Below are 16,597 nucleotides of genomic sequence, written 5' to 3'. Positions count from 1 at the left end.
TTCGTGTCTTTGGCACGCTCACCCAGACAAGGTATTAAGGCTCTTTTTACTGTAAAGCTGCTCTGAAAGCGTATTTATTGTTAACTGAACTTGACTCAACTTGACAAGGACGTGGCGCTGGAATGGTATGAAACTTTTATGAATACATATTTTCTTTTGAAGCGACAAACATTTCATGCTCAAGTTTTGAATTTCTAGAAATTATTTTAACTGGGAGCAAATTTTAGTTCTGTTGGGTAACAAAAGAGACTTTGCCGATCCAAAAAGCTTTCAAAATTCTGGGGTAAGGTCAGTTTAATGTGGCATCTGTGAGTCACTCGACATACGATTTTAATTTGAGGAATTTTTCTCAGTCTACGCAGTCAGGAAATCTGACTCACACAATATTCTGGTGTATGCCTGCATCTGGACCACAGGGTTTGAGTTGGAAAATCAGTGGTTCTGTGTATGAAACAAGCAAGCTGCACTTTTACAGCAGTAAAGTAAAACTGCTTCCAGCATATCTTTAGTTTTCTTTTCCATTCCAAAAACTAAATGAAAATGGTCAAAATATTTGGTCTTAAGTCTAGGAAGCTACATGGCAATTTGACTATAAACAAAACATGATGTTTATATGAAGAGGAGCTGTAATATTTGTGATGGAACTCTGATGATTTAAAAAAAATATCAAATTTACATCTATATCAAACTTATCTCTAATCACCAACCCTAAAAGTAATGTAAATATGAATTATAAATAAAAATAAATTATGTTTCATACAAAGTTTTATGTACAACCTAAACAAAAGGTTAAGCTACCATTAAAACATTATGCTGGAGATATATTTACTCAGTGATCATTTGAGCACACATGAAATGGTTGACATGCTTCAAAGCACCCGGAGTCGAGACCTCAGAGTGTTACTCGGCGTGTGTTTTGGTGGTATCCAGGAAACACACATCACTCATAGCGCTAGGTAAACCATCGTGGCTTCGTGTGCTCTGCAGAGGAAGAGTGTTCTTAATTTAAACTAGATATGGTGCATTCCCAACACAACACCCCTGTTCACCCACAAGGCTAGCTGACAACAAATGCAATCTTACGCAACTGCCCTTTGCTAGAGCCCGTGCCCTCCGAACGGTGCAAAATGAACGACCTTCGAGATCAAACAATCTCATTTCAACTGGCGTGCCACAGAGTCTCTTAAAACTGACACAACCTTTCGGGCATCAACTGCAAACGCTTGCGTAATCACCTGAATTTTGTTTTCGTAAAAACCCAAGCGGGTGCATACAAACTTAACGTTCGCATGAATATTTGAGGTGCATTTGACATTAAATAACTAATCAGACAACACAAGTAGAATTAATATGGAGAACTAACTATAACCGATATGCCCTACAGCTGATTGTGAATGCAAACAGCAAACTAGAGTTGCAGGCTTGGCTTATCGTAAATTATTCCACATGCAAAACTGGTCAAAGCTTCCCAGGTATCTCAAGAGCAACAAAACCTGTCCTCCAGCCTAACAGCCATCATTTACCAGTCAAACAAGCACTGAATACATACTTTCAGCATATATGTGCCCCGCCGAAACTCTGAAAGGTGGATTAACATTAGAGTAATAATGAAAATATGTTTCAAACTCTAAAAATGTGTTAGCCAGGTGTACTATTACTAGCATTAGTCCAGTTTTACCTGTTGCCCAGTTTTCTATCAGAGCTTAGAAATATTTCTAAACTGTTCAATTGTTCAACTTCCATGGCTGAAAAAAAACAGGAGTCAACCAATACATTAAAAACGAATAAAAGGGCAGTTCCCTCAAACAAAACGGACATCATTTAATAAAAAATTGTCGTTATAATGCAAATAAGATGGCACACAATTAAACAACAGCAACAAAACACCTGCTATGTAAAGCGAGGCTTCATGTATTATGTCGAGGACAGGCATTCAAAAAAGGAAAAAGATGTTTGTTTGAGGTGACAATAACCAAAGCCACACCTCTGGACCCTGGTCACCTTTCCACACCTTTGTATTTAAACTGACTCATAGATAGCCAAGGTCTGAAGGGTGTGGTCTTGCCTTCATACCAACAGAAAAATGTCGCCGCAGCCTTCACAGGTTGACAAGATGATAACATCTTTCTGACACGTATTATACCCGAGGCTAACTTTGTAGAACAACTGAAACCAGTTGGTTCCTCAGGACACAAAGAATAATAATTTTCATTCTCAACATTCCAGTCCTGAAGCTAGTTAGAATCTCAATTAAAGCTCTAGTGAGACATCACACAACTATACAAATGACTAAAGCATTTTACCAGATAAAACAAAAGAGAAAAAAACAAGTACTTCAGGTGCCACGGTTGCTCAAACAAAGAGAATGAATGAACAATTAACCACCGACAGCTGAACGCATCTGCACCAAACAGCGTCATCCTAGGACGTCCAGAACCTAAAGGGTTAACCACACAGTTTCAACACACCAGTAAAAAAAAGAGAGAGAGAGGTGGAGATGAAATCGAGGGTGTGCACATGTGTACAGTGAGAGCAAGAGCACGCCGGAGAAAGACTGTCCGATACCATCAGAAGGACACTAGCGCTACAACAATGTTTTCTAACTTGTATTTCTTTTTTTAATCTTACCTTCACTGACTTTCCTCTTTTTCTGCATCCATCTCCAAACAGCTATCAAGGTGACCACATGCCCCACAACCACCAGGGTCGGGAACACAGTTCCAGGAGGGTTTGCCGGCATCAGGATCGAGTTGGTCAGCGTGAGCTCCGCGCACCGGAGCAAAGCTTGAGGTGAAAGGTGAGGGAGCTAGAGAGGAGGGGGAGGGAGCTGGGGGGGTAGAGTGGGGTCGTCTCCGGGCTTTAAATGTACCCGTCAACCAAGTTTCTCCTAGCTGCGCGAGTTCTGTGCGAGAGAGCCGCCCCCCTCCTTGTCCTTTTTTATTTTTTCCTCTCTCTCTCTCGGTTCGTGACTCAGTGAGCTGGTAAAAGCCACCGAGCTTCCTCCACCTCCCGCCCTGCTTTCTAAACTACTCTCGGTTTAACCAATAGTTCTTTTTGTTTACGTCCTCCCTCTCAAGCACGCTCACTTTCTTCCTTTCTGTTTTATGATGCAGAAGAGACCATGTTTCTGCCGTTTTCCCTCTAGAATCCATTGCAGGAGAGTGTTTTTCTGTAGCGGACTGTAGCCGCTCTGGACTGTCTGGCTCAAGTTAATAATACATGAGTAAGGTTTGTTTGGGGAGTGTACACACACACACACACACACATACTCGCCCTCAGCGCTTGATAAGTGTCTGGATCTACCATAATATTACATAACTTCTTGTCCCAAGGTTTTTTAGTTTATGGTTTAAACATTTAGACTGACTATTTATTATGTAGTTTACTGGAATTGAATAAAGCTAATAGCAGTGTTTGGGTTTTTTCACAGCATTCTCATTTGTTATGTAACTGCAGTTTACTTTCAACAGATAATTCCTTCCATATGTTCTCAGATTCAACCGCATGCTGGAACTTTCCAAAAGCTCGACGGCCTTTGCATGGGCTCCCACTTTCACACAGCAGGAACAAGAAGACGGACGTGACAGCTGTTTTACACGTCCTGCCACAAAGAAAAGTCAACGCAACAGTTAATCCTCTCCTTTCACTTGAGGAGCATAAATTATATTTGGAAAGATTGTACACTGCTAACAATCCTGATAATGGTGAAACTGGAGGACAATCATGTGATTATCTTTTACTGGGTATTTCTGTCCTAAAAGTGCTGTGCAGAAGCTAATTTAATTTACGACGGAACGTAATGTTTGTTTCCAAACAAACAGCTCATGGCACACCCCAAAATCATATAAAAGCCAACATAAACACACGCCCACACCATACCACGCTACCCTATCCATAATCAAATAAAAGCAGATGCAAGACAATGGTTTAAAGGTACAACCAACATCTTTTATTCACCCTCGTGTCATTCCAAACATGTAGGATGTTCGTTTTATCACAAAAGATGATATTTTAAAGAATGAAAATCATTTCTGCTTTTGCTGCCTTGACTTCCATTGTCAATGGACAAAAAAACAGAGACATTTCTCAAAATATCTTATTTTGTGTCACATACATATTTTACACCACATGAGGGTGAATAAATGACACAATTAAAATTTTTTGGTGGAACTACATTCTTAATAATAAAGGTGCTTCATGATGTTATAGAAAAACCTTTTTTGGCAAATTGGTTCAATAAAGAACCTTTAACATCCCAAAAACCTTTCTGTTTCACAAAATGTTATTGTGGCGAAAACATTTTCTTCAGATTATAAAAAGGTAAGGAAGGTTTTTTTTAAAGAGCCTTCACTAAATGGCTCTTTCAGGAACCAAAATGGTTCTTCTCTTGCATCCCTGTGTAGAACCTATTAAGCACCTTTTTTAAGAGCGTATCCGTTTAAGAGCACTGATAAACACCTTTAAAATAATGTCAATGACAACCACAGTTCAATTTAGTCCCTACAGCAGTCCTGAACACACACACTGTCGGATCATGCCAGGCAAATGAAAGAAATCCAACACCACTTCAGCCATGTGACCCAGGGAGGGGTGGTGGCACAACAGTCATACACTGCCGAGCAAAGAAGCCACAAATAGACCAGGGGACATATTAAACGGGACTCATGCTTTGCATAGATGGGTCGACGGAAGAGTTTAAAAGTAGAAGAGAATCCTGAACGGGTATGTGGATATGCGCTTACCCTCTGACACTAACACGCACTGCTGGGGGTTGTAAAAACGTATAACGCACAACCTTCCAGAAATAAACGTAGAGGTTACTGGGAAGAAATGCGTGTCAGGTGACGGGACATCTTTTAGGTGGCTTGCAAAGAGTGATGCCTGAACCTGCCACACCCATGTGCTAGCTTGCCGGATCTATGCTGGTTTAAAGGGCTGATCTGGAAACTGAGGACTGAAAGAAACAAAATGGCGTCCTCTATCGGTCGCTCTGACCTCACTTCCTCCGAGTATGGTACGGATTCACCTGCCATCCATGTCTGTGGGAGGACATGGGCGACAGGTGACACAGAGAAGTTTACATGCAGGATTTATTATGTTCATTAAACAGTATATACTTGAAAAATCTGCAGCTAAAATAAATCACTATAAACAAAGCAAAAGCGTGTTAAAAATAGAAAACAGAACGGTCTTATATCAAACATGAAAGTCTTTCTCCATTTCCAGTACAGCCCTTTTAACAAGCTTTTTAATACAGCCCCAAACTATTTTTTTCCACCTACCGTAAATGTTGGATTGAGGAGGTTGTTTGCGACGACAACAACAGCAACACAGATCCATGGTGAACAAAATCTGCCTTTCTCAGGCAATACACTGACAGCAACTGCCAATGTAGAACATCTGACCTCAAGACATTGTATGCTGATTACATCCAGAGGGGCGTACAAAATTCAACCGCGTGAAAAAAAACGTGGAAGGAAATGGGGAGGGAGAACAAGAAAAAAACACTCTGGTTTTTATTCGTTCCGAATGTTTTCCGTTGTGAGAAAAACTGCGTCCCTGGAGTGATGGTGAACTTCATTACACTTAACTATATTACAATGAATTTATTACGTTTTTTAAGATACGGAAGGAGCACAAAACCTCCATCATAACAAAGATCTCATTGTGTAGAGCTGCTGAAGTCTTAAAGCAGTGGTCAGTCCCTAAAATAGCAAGAAACAGAAGTGAAAAGGACTTCAAGTACTGGGTTTGCACATCTGGACAGCCAGAAAGTTTCAGATCAAGTATGCTGAGGTTTCCGTGGCGTTCTTTTAGATTTGTAAGATTTAATCAGCTGATATAAAAATATATGTCTGATTTTGTGACAAATCAGACTATAATAAATCAAGTCACATGTGTTTAACTTAAAGGGTAAATAGTCATGATGTAAATGTAGTTCTAGATCAACACAAAAATTAAAATACTTGTTTTCAACTGTTATGTTTAATGGTGCCTACCTTGGCCCTGCTGAATCAAATCCTCCATAAAGCATCTACCATCATCAAAGTCCATGTCTTCTTTAAAGCAATTATTCTGATTCACCAAACTTTAACGTTTCCTTTAGACTGACTGGCCTGGCTTGGCTTTATTTTAATCTGCACGCTACACAGAAGATGGAAATACAGTTTTGGCAACATCTTACAGTGATCGTCAAGACTACAGGAGCGAGCACATTTTCGACCATTTAAAAAAAAGCAGAGAGGAAAAAATGAATGGATGCTAATTGGTCTCAGATCTACCGCTTCTGCTGTGTCATTTACCAGCCTGGGAACGGAATCTTTGGGAGCGGAGAATGAACGGTTTGTTAAAAATAGTCGGCTTTCACCACCCGTGACTGGCAAAGCACCTGGAAAAGGTTAGTCTCGTTTTGAAAACCAAAAGTTTGTGTAGATACATAACAACAGTAGGTGGCAGCATAGAGCCAAGCAGCTGTTCATGTGCAGTTAGATAGGGTACCAACTGCATCCTGCACTACGACCTATGACCTCCATGTATTAATCAAGCTGCCAAGACATTTAAGCCTTTATTATACTTTAAAAGAGTAGCACGAAAGCAAGATATAAAGTTAAAAAGCAATGAAAAGCATTCTTCAAGAACAGCACTGATAGACCACAGCAGAAAAATCGAACACACATTTATAAAAGAACAAAGCTTCCCAATATAGCTTCTGACCTTTTCCAGTGTAATATTCCAAAAATGCAGCATAATTCACAGGGGCAAACAGGGTGTGAGACTCTTGGTATTTACACCCTACATAACTATGTGCTTATAATTCTGTGTACGAATCATGAGAATGAGAGAATAAGTGAACAAGCCTGCAGAAGATGTTAAAGGGCACACAGGGAAACACACTATAACACACAGTGGTCTTTGCTGTTAAAAGCTCAGAGGATGGGGCTCTGGAAAACAAGACACCCAGCATCCTTCCTGCTGTGACACCATCACCTAAACCTACTGAACATCCTAATCATTCCAGAAAATAGGCTCCAAGTAGGTTTACCTTAGATATATTTGATCACTTGTAAGTTAGTGTTTTCAACATTAAAGTTTCTTTTTTAAAGTACATTATACATTATCTTTAATTAAAAAAATAAAAGGAATTTCAATTAAAATTTAGGATAGCCACCATCCCAAAACGTACCAAAACATTTGGGACACACCCTTTCCATAGTGCTTCATTATTGGAGTCTGTTTAGCCAACTGAACATAACATCTGTAACACCGTGTTTACACCGAACGTCGCACAACGCGACAAAAAACAATAGAACACATTAGAACCCATTATATTTAACATTATGTAATCCCTTGTGTCCCGCATAATAACGCCTTGTGAATAACACCAAGTGAAAGTTGTGCCATCATTTACTCACCCTCTTGTCATAATAAACCTGTATGACTTTTCTCTGAAGAACACAAAAGAAGCCCCCATTCCCTTGCGTTGGTTTTGTGTCCATACAGTGAATGGGGGCCAGTGCTGTTCGGTTACCAAATTTTCTTTTGTGTTCTGCGGGTCATGCAGGTTTGAAATGACAAGAGGAGTAAATGATGACAGAATTCTCATCACTTTAAGTTAGATTTGTAGTACTAGACAAACATAGTCTCGCCTTTAACCTCACTACCTCTTGACATTAAATACAGACACTATTATTTATGCAACAGGACCGTATATAAACATGAACAGGAGTTCAGTTTAAATATTGTGAAACTTCCTACAGGGTTTTTCCACAGTGGTGCCAGGACCAAACAATTATGTCCACTGGACGGTTTGATCAAACCCACGGGATCACAGTCTCATCGTCGATTATGAAAAAGACAAGAGGGGTTAGTGTGTACAGTCAAGCAAAGAGATGTCTAGGTGACATAACTAGACTAAAACTGTCTCTAGTTTACAATAGAAACTTGAAGTGTGTATACTAACCACATTAAATGACCTATATCAATGATATTGCACTACGATGCTTTGTTTCATCCATTTCAGAGGCGCCAAGTCATTTTCCAGAATGAAAAAATTATTTATGAGACAAATGGAAGCTCTACAACAATCAATCTCTTATCATATTACCTGAAGAAAAGAAGCTTATTATATTAACAGCTTAACACCAGTACTGATTTTCAGTATAATGCAGGGTTAAAAAAAGAAATCAACAAAACAAACCAAGATATTGAAATGTTTATTACAAATCCTTATTTTGAATTATTGAACTTAGTGAAAGATAAAGGATGCATGGAGACCCCCTTTCTCATTTCATTACCCTTTAGCAGTCGGTATGAAACTGTGCACACCATACACGCTGATGCCTGCCGATGGCAAATTCAGTTGTTGGTTTCTCTCTCTAAGGGCGAGACAGACAATCATGTCTATCTTTGTAGTGTCTAGCAATATACGGTATAGAAGTCCTGACTCCAAATGAGTGGAAAGAAAAATTGTTTGCAGATTGCACAGAAAAATACATGCAAGTCTTATACAAACAACGTCATGCCATAACTTTCATATATACAGTTTAAATCTGCACCTCAATGGAAGCAGAATATAGTATATCAGAAAATGACAAACATTGGATATGTTTAGAGAATAAGGAGAAAACACACACTGTTGAGAATGGCAGGATTTAAATCATTTATGAATCAATAAAATAATATGTATGATGGCATTAAATTCAAGAGAATTGAACAATCTGAAAGTTGTTTGGGACACATTGTTGGCTCAATCTGTATCGCATAAACCTTTATAGCTTTTTAATGGCTTTGGCATGAGCAACAAGCCTGGACGCTCCTTCAAGACAAAACAGACTATGGCTTGACTATTTTAACGCTCAGAGGGATATTTTGGGAATTCAGCAAAACGACTTGATTGAGACAAAAGAAAAAAGAGGTTGGTTCCAAAATTAGAAAACTACGTTTTTAAAATCTTTTTTAAAAATCATGTTTTTTATTATGCTACCATGTTTTATAGTGTTAGTTAGCTGTATTCTTTTTAATAATCTTAAATCAAACAAACCAACTGCACCTGGATGATTTTTGAAAGAAATAAAGGAAAACAGAGTTTTCTAATTTTGGAACCAAACTCTTCAAATGAATATAAATCGACTAAAAACAGTCAAAGTTCTTCTCAGATGCCAAGCAACAAGTAGTGCGCAGCCCATCTGTAAGTCATTGCCTGATGCTGAAACTGATTTATGGCGAACCTGGGTAAACAAAAGCCTTGTGTAGTCTGAACCCCCAAAGCCCAGGAGCTTAAATCACTCAACCAGATTCATCTCATCCATCCAAACCAGTAAAAAATGATTCAACGCAGACATTCACACAAATAAAAACCAAACGTCAATGCCAACGGTGACAAATACTACAATTTACCAACTTCAAAGCAAAGAGAAATTAAGTGAGCGAAATCACACTCGGACGACGTCTCCACCATGGAGATAATGTCAGATAGAGCAGAGCAGTTCATAAAGCAAACTGCATGAAAGGAGCTCATTCAAAGGCCTGGCAGATAAAGTGTTCCTAAAACTGCAGCTTTCCACCACGCTGGCTCTTCTCACGCATTCCTACACTTCGTTTATGGGGTGGAATTTATTGCACATGCTTGGTCTCCAAGCCGCTCAACACACCCCCCTGCACTTTGACATTATGGGCAGTTGGAAAGAACACATGTATTGTCTCTGTATCCCACACACCCAACATAAGCATGGTGTTATCAATGCAAAACGTTGCACGCATGAAATTTTCAAACTGTCTCTTTAAAATGGACAAATTTTAGGAGAAAATCATCACACAAGATGTGAAACATATTGAGTAGAGTGGAAAACAAACTGGGTTTAATAAATGTTTTGGGGTCTAACAGATGCTATCTATTTACTGCATCTTTCGCTCTCATGTAAGCAAAATCTGAAGAATTTCATAAATTGAAAGTATGCTACTTTATACACCCTACATCAATTATCCAATGATAATACATCAGAACTTGATATGTGACTGACACAACAGATAATTCAAGTCCTGGATGAAGATTAGTCAATACAGCCAGTGTAAAAATACACAATATAGTAAAAGCTATGACCAGATCACTAAACAGCAACCATAGTGGATTGTTATTATGTCAGACACTACATTAATGACTTCTAATGCATTTTCTTTCAATAGAGCATGGGTCACATATGAGTCACACCCCTTAACCATGACTATATTTATAATATATTACATCCATTTAAAATAGAGAAGATATGCAATATAGAATCTGTCACATATAAGCCACACCCCTTAACCATGACTTTATTTATAATGCATTACATTCATTTAAAATAGTGAAACATAACAGTCTGAACGGTTCAGCCACACGGCAAATCAGCAGCCCATTAGCTCAGAATTAGCCGAGGCGAGTGTTATACCAGTGATAGAAACATAAAAGTGTCCAAGGAGGGCCAGGAAGAGAGCCGTGGCAACAGGAGAGAATACAGGAAAGAACAATGGCCTCATGAGACGATGACACTTAATGGACATGATGCGAGTGAGTCAGCAGTCTATTGGGTGTGGTCAACAATGATCTAGTATTACCAAGGCAACCTGCAAAAGCAGACGGCGGTGTCCATACCAGTGGTCGAAGCTAAATGTGGCATGGCCATTAGAAACATTAGAACAAAAGTAGTCAAGAATACAAACATTGTTTAGCATTGATTAAGGAATGAGATTTATTCCTGGAAAAACACTTTTCTCTTACGCTTCGTGCATTTTCTAAATGTTTTTCTAAATAGAGAACAGAATAGAAAGCGCTGAATAAAACACGCTGGATTGAAATGATTCCATATGAGCCAGTATTCAGATGGCTTACTACAAAAGAAACGGTTTTCTAATAGCATTTTATGCATAAGTTAGAGATCTGATTCAGCACATAATGTTACTGTAACAATGGTGGGAAAACAGGAGGATCAAATTGTCCATTTTTAAACAAAAATAAATATATAATATAATATAAATTAATAAAGTAATTTTTAAATGAACTATGGCAATTTTTTTGAACTGCAGTTATTCAATTATATTACAATACTTCCAAAATGTACTTCCAGTAAATTATATTAAATGTATATTAATAAACAATTATATATGAATTGTATTAAATTATACCTACTACACAGATTCTTTGCAGAGGTCCGCCGTATGTTAAGTATGGGCCACGTAACATTTGTTTATGTTGTTGCTGCTGAAACCATCTGTATATGTCTGTATATATATATATATATATACAGTATATATGAAGTGTTTGGTCCCAAAAGAGATAACATGATTTTAGAAAAATGTTAAAAACAGAGATTTAATGTTATCATGTTTTTACTGTGTTTTATTGTGTTAGTTAGCTGTATTGTTGTTTGTTATCATGGCTTGAATAAAAACAAACCAACTGCAGTTTGATTTATGTTAATTAGAATGCACAATAATTGTAACAATAACAATACATTTATTAAAACTGATTCTGGAAACTAATTAATAATAAACATATTCATATTATATTAATACAACTTTACATTATATTATATAATATAAAATTGTTATCAATAACCAAAAACGGGGAAAACTAATTGTGAACTTCAAAGCCTCCTACAGCAGAAAATGGAGAGTAATTCAAATAGATGTAAACAATTCAATACTGTGTTCATTTTTGCTGCGGCTGTGAATAAAGACAGTTTTTATCAATAAAGAACCTAAAACTAGGAGTAAAAGTGCCACACCCAAATTGCAAATGGAAATAACCTTATTACATTAGCGCATTACACGTGCTGTGCTAGAGCCTTTAGATCTCTTCAGGAAAACTCAATAATACAGAGATGGCTTTGTAACAGGGCTCTCGAATCATTAATAAGGTATAAGCGATTTTGGTATGTGTATGTCACAGGATGTACATTTCTTACACCCTGCCACCAAAACCTCCTGGCACCAAAAAAAACCTAGCAGTTCACTACCAGATCTCTCATAGGCATGTAAAACCATGTGTCCAACGTGTTGTTCTGTCAAACAGAAATACAATGCAACTTGTAAATGCTAAAAATATAAGCATCTGTATTTTCCAAAAGGGTTAACGCTGAAGAGACCAAACCAATACAGTGTTGCAAATGAATATAAAGGGCACCACTGTAACAGTTAAAATTAAACGTTTTGGCTCTCATGGAATATCCTGAGTGAGTCAGATCCTGAACTGCACCAATGTGGCAAGATCCTCAGCCGCCCAGCCTCATGAGGATTTCTCTGAACTAATATGTTTTACCACACTACTGGACCTTCCAGACCGTACTTGGCACTGCCACATAGCCCTGAGCTTTGTAATTTAACTGCTTGAATGTCAGTTATATAATACAATGATGGCGGATTAAAAGCAAATGTCTAAGAGAGGGCCGACATTTCCAGACGCAGTGTGCAAAGTTAAAGACTGTGGAGGAGATGTTTATTTATGTTGAATTTTCTTGTTTTGAAAAGCAGATTTGAACATAAGCCTATTTTTGGACTACAGTGTTTGGTTGTTTTGCAAATGTGATTGTGGCTTTTAAGATGGAATGTGACTTAAGTACTTTTAGTTGGTAATAAATCTGCGTTGCAAATCATGACACTTAAAGTTGCTCTTTCACATCAGAGGAACAAACCCTAAAGCTGTTTGTTGTTTGATGTCTTGTGCATTGTTGACGTGGCTCATGAGCGGCATACCCTACCAGATGTTCATAATCCTCCCACACCCACAACCCGAAGATAAACAGCATTACTTACCTAAAAAAACAAGAGAAAGGAAAAACATTATCACCATTTATGGTTCACAAAAGAAAAGAGCCTAAATTCTCCCCACCCTTAAAATGTATCTTAGGTGTCAGCGTAAGTGCTGCTGACGCACAAACTGACGCCTGTTTTGATGGGAAAGTTTGTTAAAGACATCAGACAGGACCAATAAACTCGCTATTAAAAACAGGCAGGAACAGCCGAAACAAAAGAAAATAAACTTCAGGAAGTAGCAGGCACGGCATGAAAATTTCGCTCACAGAAGTTCACTTTACAACATTAACCCTCATTAGACACAGTTAACCCCCTACTGAGCAACGTTTGGCCCTTCTGGGGTAGTTTATGAGAGGAGATTCATAATATTACTTTTGTGACAGCACCACCTACTGGAAACTTTAGGTATAGAAACAGACACTGCGTTATCCTTTTATCAAGATTCTTCAGTGAGCATTACAATGTAATCATTATATTATATCTGATGTAGCTACAAGTTGCACATCGCTATGTTGCCTTCATTGAATTCTATCAAGCTGTCGTAGGACTACAGGGGCCGATCAGCTGAATCGGGATTTACAGCCATGTTAACACATCACTTCTAAGACTCTGTAAGATACAGATCTATCAGCAGGCTGCATCTCTAAACACTCATTTTCTTCAGTTCCTTCAATTCCTAAACTCATCATACTGCAATTTCAGATGACCAGAATGAGTAGACAAAGATCTGGATTATAAACAATGAATTAGGAATGAGTGCACAGCAGATAAATAACCGACTGACATCAGCTACTGATTCTAGGCTGGTTACACTTACTCATTAGGTCCTAAACATCAGATGTTTGACTTTTACAATGCCTGGAATGTGCTATGGGCAGGTCTGGGCCTTGGAAGTATAGAGAATATGAAACAATGGATTGGTTGACCTCTGATGAAAACATTTGATACCCACAGAACATGAAGTGTATACGTCAGCATGCACAAAAATCCGATATTTGGTATGTCTAAACAAGCAGATTAAACAACAGACTTGGACCAGAAATCACATGATCAAAAATCAGATCTTCCACAAGGAGTTTTATGGGATCAGGATCAATGGCATTTAGCCATTATTATAGTTTGTTATTCTTATTATAGTTTGTAATAACACGCAGCATTAAGTAAGTTTGATGCACAGATCTAAAATAAGAACTATTTTTATTTAATGCCAAAAGTTGGCTTGTAGCTATATATTATACACCTGTAAAATACATTTTCTTATTACATTTTAGCCCACAAAATTCCCGAATTCTCCTAGTCTGCTAGATCTGATCGACCTGGTGCAACCCTCATGCACAAACACACACAACATTCTAAAACTATTATCCTCACACACATGCCACTACAAAACACCCCTACTTTTACCAAATAAATAACAAAAGGAAGCACATCTGAATGGGAAGATTTACAGATCAACATAAACGATCAGTATATCTGTGCGGAAACATTTAGGACAAAAAAACTACAATAAACCCCGTCCGTGCATTCTTCCTCTAAAGACCCCTATATAAGAACACATAACTTACCATCCAAACCCTGAAGCACATCAATTTAACCTGTTAACTCTTTGTTAAAACCCCACAACACACCATTTGTGCTATGAGGTCCGTAAGATTCCTTCACCAGACAGACTGTCACTATGGTGCAGTAGAAAAAGAAAAGCGTTTAACAGACATAAAACTGTTTCGTGCAACAGAAGAGAATGTAGAAAACTCATTTGGAGGGGAACTGGTTCTGGATCTTGTGCCACGTTAGGCCTCTAGTGGTCTTGACCGAAATTTTTACAAAACTAGTTACTCATCTGGTCTTATCACAGATGATCAAACTATATTTAAGATCTCAGTTTGCCATTAACTCATATTATCTCATCATGCTATATGATGACTAAAATGCTCAGCAATAAATTACTAAATCAATAAATTACTTTAGCGTCATCTTTATGCATAAAACAGGTTAACATCAACTGTGCCCTGTGAATTCCTATGGGATATATACATGCAATTTTCCTCCAATTACTTTGGGATAAAAGTGTCTGCAAAATAAATAAATGTTAATGTGATTGGTAGATTATACATACTGTCTAATTGAATGTGACTGGCGGAAAGTGACCCTCCAGAGAAGTGGGTGTGTGCAGCAACCAAAGACTCTGTGAAGTGTCTGATGGGGTGAGAAGCTTTTGTCTGCTCTGACAGTTGGAAGACATTCACTGGCTCACAACGGTCGAGAGTTTTTAGATACTTCGCGTCTTTATTGAAACTTCCTCCAGCAACAGTCAGTGATTCATCAGAAGAGAAACAAATTACTCTGACTTGGACAGAAGAACCTCTTTTTAAAAAAGAAAAGAGGAACAAAAGAAGATTGTGATGGACACAGATCACTGGTCACTGTTTTTGCTAATTTAAAGTCATTTCTATGCCTCGAGGGTCACCAAAGAGGACTTCAATCTGACCAATGGCCGATGGAGGGAGTGTCAAAAAAATCATTTGGAAACCATTATTAGCAACTTAATTATATTGTGTTGTATTGTATTACATTAAAGTGGGTTATAATAGAATATAAAGGCATATTTTGATATGTTTTGGATGTACTATGAAAGAAAACTGCACAACTGCCCTTACAAAATGAATTTTGGTTTAGTAACCAACGGTTTATTAATTAAACATAAGGTGGAAAACTTCCTACTCAATGAAATACAAACTATATATTGACACTTACATTACAGGAATATTTAACTGATGTGATCGTGATATGATTTAAAAAACGCAATTCACAAATCTGAACATTGAAAATCCAGACATTTAAAGTAAACCACAGTAGATAAAACTATATTTAAGATCTCGGTTGGCCATTGAATTATGACTCAGCACATTTACATTGATTGGTTACAGAGCGGATACTGACTTTCAATAACCTGCACTTTTACTGAGCGTGCGACAAATGCTAATGCTTTGATTCCAACAAAATCCAGACACAAAAACAAACACAGAAAAATCTCATTCAGGCTTTAAAGCATTAATCCTCCGGCATTTACAGCCGGTCCACATTCATTCTCTGCTGGACAGATCCTTAAATATCTGCACTCAGCATTTTTTTCAGCCAGAGCCCAAACTATTGATGATGTGGGATTCTTCAACACACAGTTCTTGTCAAAATACAAATTCCACCCTTTTGCTAACCCGGATGGCTGAGAAAATCAATACGATTATTATTCATTATGACACGATAAATACCATTTCAATCTCATACATTTCAAATATTTACAAAGTAATGTGTACAGGGAGTATATGTATCTATATTTATGAATATGTCAACCTCTTCTCTGCAACTTCATTTATATTGAACGACAAACATCTAACATGCTAAACCGTCTGCCATGACGTCAAACTTCCTGATCCGCTTGCTGTCCCACATGTTGTGCACCAAAGATACAAAACAGAAACAGGGGGATCCCACGCCACCGCGCTGGCTATTACCGTGGTGATGCAGCAGTCAGCGCACCCACAATGCCGCATGCCTGACGCAGGATCCTACTGCTTCCTATCGCAGTAGAATGAAGCATGAAGCCTTGCAAACTGTGCGGCTGCAGCCAAGCTCAACACCGGCTCCCAAACACAGCTGGAGTTCAAGCATGAGAGCCCCCGCACAATAGAAGCGGCCCTACCCCTCATAAATAACACGGAGAAGTTAACACAGAAAAAACACAATGAGATCTAAAACTTTGCATAGGCATTTAGTCCCGTTAAACGCCTCGATACACGGTATGAAAGAT

At 38.2% G+C, this 16,597-nt stretch overlaps 1 protein-coding gene and 1 long non-coding RNA gene across 2 annotated transcripts in view; one reads left to right on the top strand and one right to left on the bottom strand.

The window, feature by feature from the left end:
• Window positions 1-16,597, bottom strand: part of eppk1 (epiplakin 1) — a 108,439-nt gene that overhangs the window by 71,451 nt on the left and 20,391 nt on the right. The gene's annotated exons all lie outside the window — the stretch shown is intronic.
• On the top strand, window positions 2,516-4,257 carry LOC306910668. Its single transcript, XR_013788186.1, has 3 exons — window positions 2,516-2,797; window positions 3,114-3,223; window positions 3,495-4,257. It is a non-coding gene; the product is annotated as an uncharacterized lncRNA (long non-coding RNA).

The sequence above is a fragment of the Barbatula barbatula genome, assembly GCF_947034865.1.
Source record: "Barbatula barbatula genome assembly, chromosome: 21".
Taxonomy (NCBI): Eukaryota; Metazoa; Chordata; class Actinopteri; order Cypriniformes; family Nemacheilidae; genus Barbatula; species Barbatula barbatula.
This window is presented reverse-complemented; position numbering and strand designations above follow the sequence as displayed.